The sequence below is a fragment of the Mastomys coucha genome, unplaced genomic scaffold, assembly GCF_008632895.1.
Source record: "Mastomys coucha isolate ucsf_1 unplaced genomic scaffold, UCSF_Mcou_1 pScaffold21, whole genome shotgun sequence".
Taxonomy (NCBI): domain Eukaryota; kingdom Metazoa; phylum Chordata; class Mammalia; order Rodentia; family Muridae; genus Mastomys; species Mastomys coucha.
The window spans coordinates 75,831,453-75,837,338 of NW_022196904.1; the positions used below are offsets into that span (position 1 = coordinate 75,831,453).

Here is a 5,886-nt window from a genome sequence, read left to right on the forward strand (position 1 = left end):
ACTTGCTTGGAAAGAGTGTTACCAAGATGGTTTATACTATATTTGGCTATGGTGAAGGGTGCTGTTTCCTTAATGTCTTTCTCAGACTGTTTATCTTTTGTACAAAGAAGGCTACTGATTTCTTTGAGTTAATTTTTTTATCCTGCCACTTTGCTGAAGTTGTTCATCAGCTGTTACAGTTCTCTGGTGGAATTTTGTAGTTGATTAAATATACTATCATGTCTTCCAAAAATAGTGATATTTTGAGTTCTTCCTTTCCAATTTATTTATATCCCCTGATCTCCTTTAGTGGGCTCATTGCCATAGCCATAAATTTGAATACTATATTTAAGAGATATGAGAATAGTATACAAACTACTTTATCATATTTAAGTGAGTAAAAAATTGGAGTATTTCCGTATGTCTACTCACCAATTTAGATAACACTATTTAGCAAAATTGAAAAGGATGTACAATATGAAATCTGATGTACATCTTTCAATGCAGATATTCTGTACTTGAAAAGAGCATCCCTTTTCACTTTGATCCATTAGCTTAATTTGATTGAAAAAACTGAATACATTATTTTGTAATCTATAATTATAAAAGTGGAAAGAATCTCAAACACCTCCATCTACTACATTCTGTCAAGATTGTTTTTGAGGCATTTACCATTATTTAGACTATGGTATTCCTTAAAAAATACTACAACAATGGGAATACAGCATAGAAAAATCTTACACAAATAAGTAAAACTGTGCCCTACCTCAACTCACCCATTGAATAAAACAACTGAAGGTAATATTTTTTAATATAGAGAAATTAGATGATGATTTTTCATATTATCTCTTCTTCAGTTGACATTATCAGTTCTTTTTTTATGATACTTTCATTTTGAAGGTTATACTATAATTACATTTTTTCTTTCCCTATCTTCCCTACAAAAATGCCAAAATACCCTCCTTGCACTGTTCAAACTTATGTTATTTTTTGTTAAGTGCTTTTACACATACATACACACACACACACACACACACACACACACACACACACACATACACACACACAGTAATTGGTATATGGTTGGCAGGGGAAGACAATTTTACTCATTCTCCATATTCCTTTGTTAGCAGTAATTCTCTAAGATAGAATTTTGCATGATGTTCCTTCTTTTCCCCAATGTGTCATGATTTGTTCTTGTTTTCAGTCAGCTCAGGCTTAAGAAGCCCTTTATAGTGAGATGTTTATATATGTTACTTGCAACCTCTCATGAAAATACATGCTCATATAAAACATACTGGTCCTCTAGCTCTTAAACTCTTAAAATCATTTTATTTTCAATTTTCTAGCATTAATTAAGGAATAAATTTTGCAGATGTATCAATTGTACCAAACTCCTAAACTCTAAATTCTTTTTTTTTTTAATTATACATTTTTTTTTATTTTAGATATTTTCTTTATTTACATGCGAATTTCTCCTTTCCCAGTTTCCCCTCCAAAAAACAAAAAAACAAACAAAAACAAACCCCTGTTGCCTCCCCCCTCCCCATGCCTGCCACCCCGCCCTCTCCCACTTTCTGGCCCTGGCATTCCCCTACTTATTGACTATAAATATTTGATGTACAAGAACTTAGAACAGTCCTACTGGTCTGGGTCACTGCCCTGACCAGACCTTGGGTGCAAACTCCACAGCCAGTCCCACAGCAGCCAGAGGAAGCTCCACTTCCGGGTACTCTAACACTCTAAGGATCATAGAATCAGAGGTGAGGAGGACACAACATCTGACACAACACCAGAAGCAACTGAAACCAGTGGAACCCAGGTAATTAGGAATTTTACCAAACAGGGTCCTTCAAGTCTGGGCCTGTGCCCTTAACAGATCTTTGACAGGAATTCCCCAGTGAGTCCCACAACACCAAGAGGAATCTCCACGCCCAGGTGCTCTAATACACCCAGAATCACAAGATCAAAGGTGCCCTGAGCAGACATTGTGCTTGAACTCTATAGCTAGTCCCACAACACCCAGAAGAAGCTACACTCCTAGGCACTCTAAAACTCCCAGTATCCCAGGATCACAGAATCACATAATCACAGGAGCTTGATCACACAAGGATCTCAGGGTCCCAGAGGCAGTTTGAGGTCCAGGAGCTCTGACACACTCAGTATCTCAGGATCACAGGATCACAGATTCACAGGATCACTGAGAAAGCTGAACTCTGAGGAGTTCTGACACAATCAAGATCATAGGAAGGATAGCCTCCAGTCAGATATAGTGATGGCAGATAGCCCTAGAGATAATTAGATGGTAGGAGACAATCCTAAAATCACAAGCAACAGAAACCAGGGTTATTTGACATCATCAGAACAAAATTCTCCCATAATAGCAAGACCTGGTTACACCATCACATCATAAAAGCAAGATTCAAATGTAAAGTCATTTCTCATGATGATGATAGAGAACTTTAAGAAGGACATAAATAACTCCCTTAAAGAATTACAGGAGAACACATATAAACAGCTAGGAGCCCTTAAAAAGAAAACACAAATTTCCCTTAAAGAATTGCAGGAAAACACAAATGAACAGGAGAAGAAAATGAACAAAACCATTCAAGAACTAAAAATTGAAATAGAAAAAATAAAGAAATCACAAAGGGAGACAACCCTGGAGTTAGAAAAACTAGAAAAGGGAACATGAATCATAGATGTTTGCAAACCTAAGGATGCTATCCAAACCTAAGGATGATAGGTATAGAAGAGACTGAAGACTTCCAACTTAAAGGGCCAGTAAATATTTTCAACAAAATTATAGAAGAAAACTTCCCTAACCTAAAGAAAGAGATGTCCATGAACATACAAGAAGCCTGCAAAACTCCAAATAGAGTGGACTGGAAAAGAAGTTGCAGCTGTCACATAGTAATCAAAACACCAAATGCACTAAACAAAGAAAGAATATTAAAAGCAATAAGGGAAAAAGGTCAAGTAACATAAGAAGGCAGACCTATCAGAATTACACCAGACTTATCAAAAGAGACTATGAAAGCTAGAAGATCCTGGGCAGATGTCATACAGACTCTAAGATAACACAAATGCCAGTCCAGGCTACTATACCCAGCAAAACTCTCAATTACCATATATAGAGAAACAAAGATATTCCATGACAAAACCAAATTTACATAATATCTTCCCATAAATCCAGCCCTACAAAGGATAATAGATGGAAAACCCCAACAAAAGAAGGGAAACTACACAATAGAAAAAGCAACAAATTAATCTTTCAACAAACTCAAAAGAAGAATAGCCAAATAAGCATAATTCTACCTCTAACAAAAAAATAACAGAATTTAACAATCACTATTCCTTAATATCTCTTAACATCAATGGACTCAATTCTCCAATAAAATAACATAGACTAACAGAGTAGATATGTAAATAGGACCCAGCGTTTTGCTGCATACAGGAAACACGTCAGTGATAGAGATAGACACTATCTCAGAGAATAAGGTTGGAAAACAATTTTCCAAGCAAATAAATGATCCCAAGAAACAAGCTAGAGTAGCCATTCTAATATCGAATAAAGTCAACTTTCAGCCAAAAATTATCAAAAAAGATGAGCAAGGACACTTAATGCTGGTCAAAGGAAAAATATGCCAAGATGAACTCTCAATTCTAAACATCTATGCTCCAAAGGCAAGAGCACCCATATGCATAAAAGAAACTTTACTAAAGCTCAAAGCACACTTCACACCCCACACAATAATAGTGGGGGACTTCAACACCCTACTCTCATCAATGGACAGGTATGGAAACAGAAATTTAACAGAGGCATAGGGAAACTAACGAAAGTTATAAAACCATGTTGGCCGCCTGCGCCAACATAACAGAAAGGGTTCTTCTGGAAATAGGAGTAAGAAATAGATAGGAAGAGATAGAAGAGAGTGGCCACTGAAATAACTACCCACGTGAAAGGGTAAAAATTAGACAACAGACTTTTTACTGTTCAGTCATCTTGAATTTTAATCAATCCCCTTTGTTCCCTCAACAGGTAAAATACCTGGGGCATAAACCACTCCCCCCAAAATATGTCCGTGTGATAGTCCAATCAGCGACTTCCTTGTTACTCTGTGGGGGTGGAGCTTTTGAATGTAACTAGAAACCGGTTGGAGGCGAGGCAAATAGCAGGAGATGGGCAGAGAGGTGTGGCTATCAGAGGCAGGTCTCAAACCGGGAGGGTTACAAAACCAAACAGATCTAATAAATATTTATGGAATATATTTTCCTAAAGCAAAAGAATACACCTTCTTCTCAGTACCTGATGGTACCTTCTCCAAAACTGACCATATAATTGGTCACAAAACAGGCCTCAATGGATATAAAAAGATTGAAATTATCCCATGCATCCTATGAGATTGTCACAGACTTAGTCTGATCTTAAATACCAACAAAAACAGCAGAAAGCACACATACACATAGAAGCTGAACAACATTCTACTCAATGATAACTTGGTCAAGGAAGAAATAAAGGAATTAAGGGTTATTACAAATTTAATGAAAATGAATGAACATCATACCAAAATTATGGGCCACAATGAAAACAGTGTTAAGAGGAAAACTCATAGCTTTAAGTGCCTCCAAAAAGAAACTGGAGAGAGCTTACACTAGCAGCTTGACAGCACACATGAAAACTCTAAAACAAAAAGAAGTAAATACACCCAAGAGGAGTAGAAGGCAGGAAATAATCAAACTTAGGGCTAAAATCAATTAAATAGAAACAAAATTATTTATACAAAGAATCAACAAAAACCAGGAGCTGTTTTTTGGGAAAATGAACAAGATAAATAAACCTTTAGCCAGACTAACCAGAGGGCACAGAGACAGCATCCAAATTAATAAAATAATAAATGAAAAGGGAGACATAACAACAAAGTATATCTTAAAATAATTATTCTGTTTGTTGAATATTAACAGTTGAAAATATTAAAATCACATTCTACAAACACCAGGGAAATATTATTTGCAATTAATCTCACTGTGCCTGAAATTAACATTTTCTTAAAGTTTAACTTCAAATTATTTTTGCTATTTTGAAATTTTTAAAATATACTTACTGATGAAGTTTTTTTCTCCCATACACACTGATAATCTTTTTTAAGTAAACTGATTGTTAGACATCATGCACAGATATATTATGTGTTTTATTGTGTTTTATATAATTTCTCACTATTTCAGGTGGTATCATATAAGGGCTTTTGAATATATTTATTTATGATTCATTTTTAATATTTTATGTTCTTTTTCTATGATTAATTCCAAACAATATTTTGAATGTTTTGAAACAATTTATTTTTGAAACAATTTATATTTCATTGATTTAAAATAATGTTATTTTTAGGGTGCAAAAGGATATCAATATAAAAGTTTATATTTTTATGTATTATTTAATTCTCAAAATACTAAAAATTATTAATATATTTGATGAATACAATGCATTTTAATAATAAAAATATTAAGAAAAATAAATAAAAATTTTAAAAAAGAATTTCCTTATTTTCTAGACTTAACTGAGTAATTAATTTTATAGATGGTCTTTTCAGACCAAACTCCAAACTCTAAATTTTTATTGATTATGATATTCTCTAATGATGTCTCTTTCAAATGTAAGTTTCCATAATGAATAGTAAAGAATATAAATATTTGATGTGTAAGAACATAGAACAGAGTCAGGGATTATTACGGTTTAGTAAAATGTTGGCTGTAAGTTCTTTTCTGAGATAGGGAATGGTAGAGTTTCTATGTCCAAATATCTTCTTGAAACCACATGGAGTACCATACTTTTGCTGATACATCTCCTTCTAAGGTCTTCTTTGGCATAATATACACAATTATAAGTGAAAATTGTGGGATTGTATG

General features: G+C 34.2%; 1 protein-coding gene across 1 annotated transcript in view; it reads left to right on the top strand.

Annotated features, from left to right (window-relative positions):
* The window catches only part of LOC116101286 (vomeronasal type-2 receptor 116-like), a 24,912-nt gene that overhangs the window by 17,883 nt on the left and 1,143 nt on the right, over positions 1-5,886 (top strand). The gene's annotated exons all lie outside the window — the stretch shown is intronic.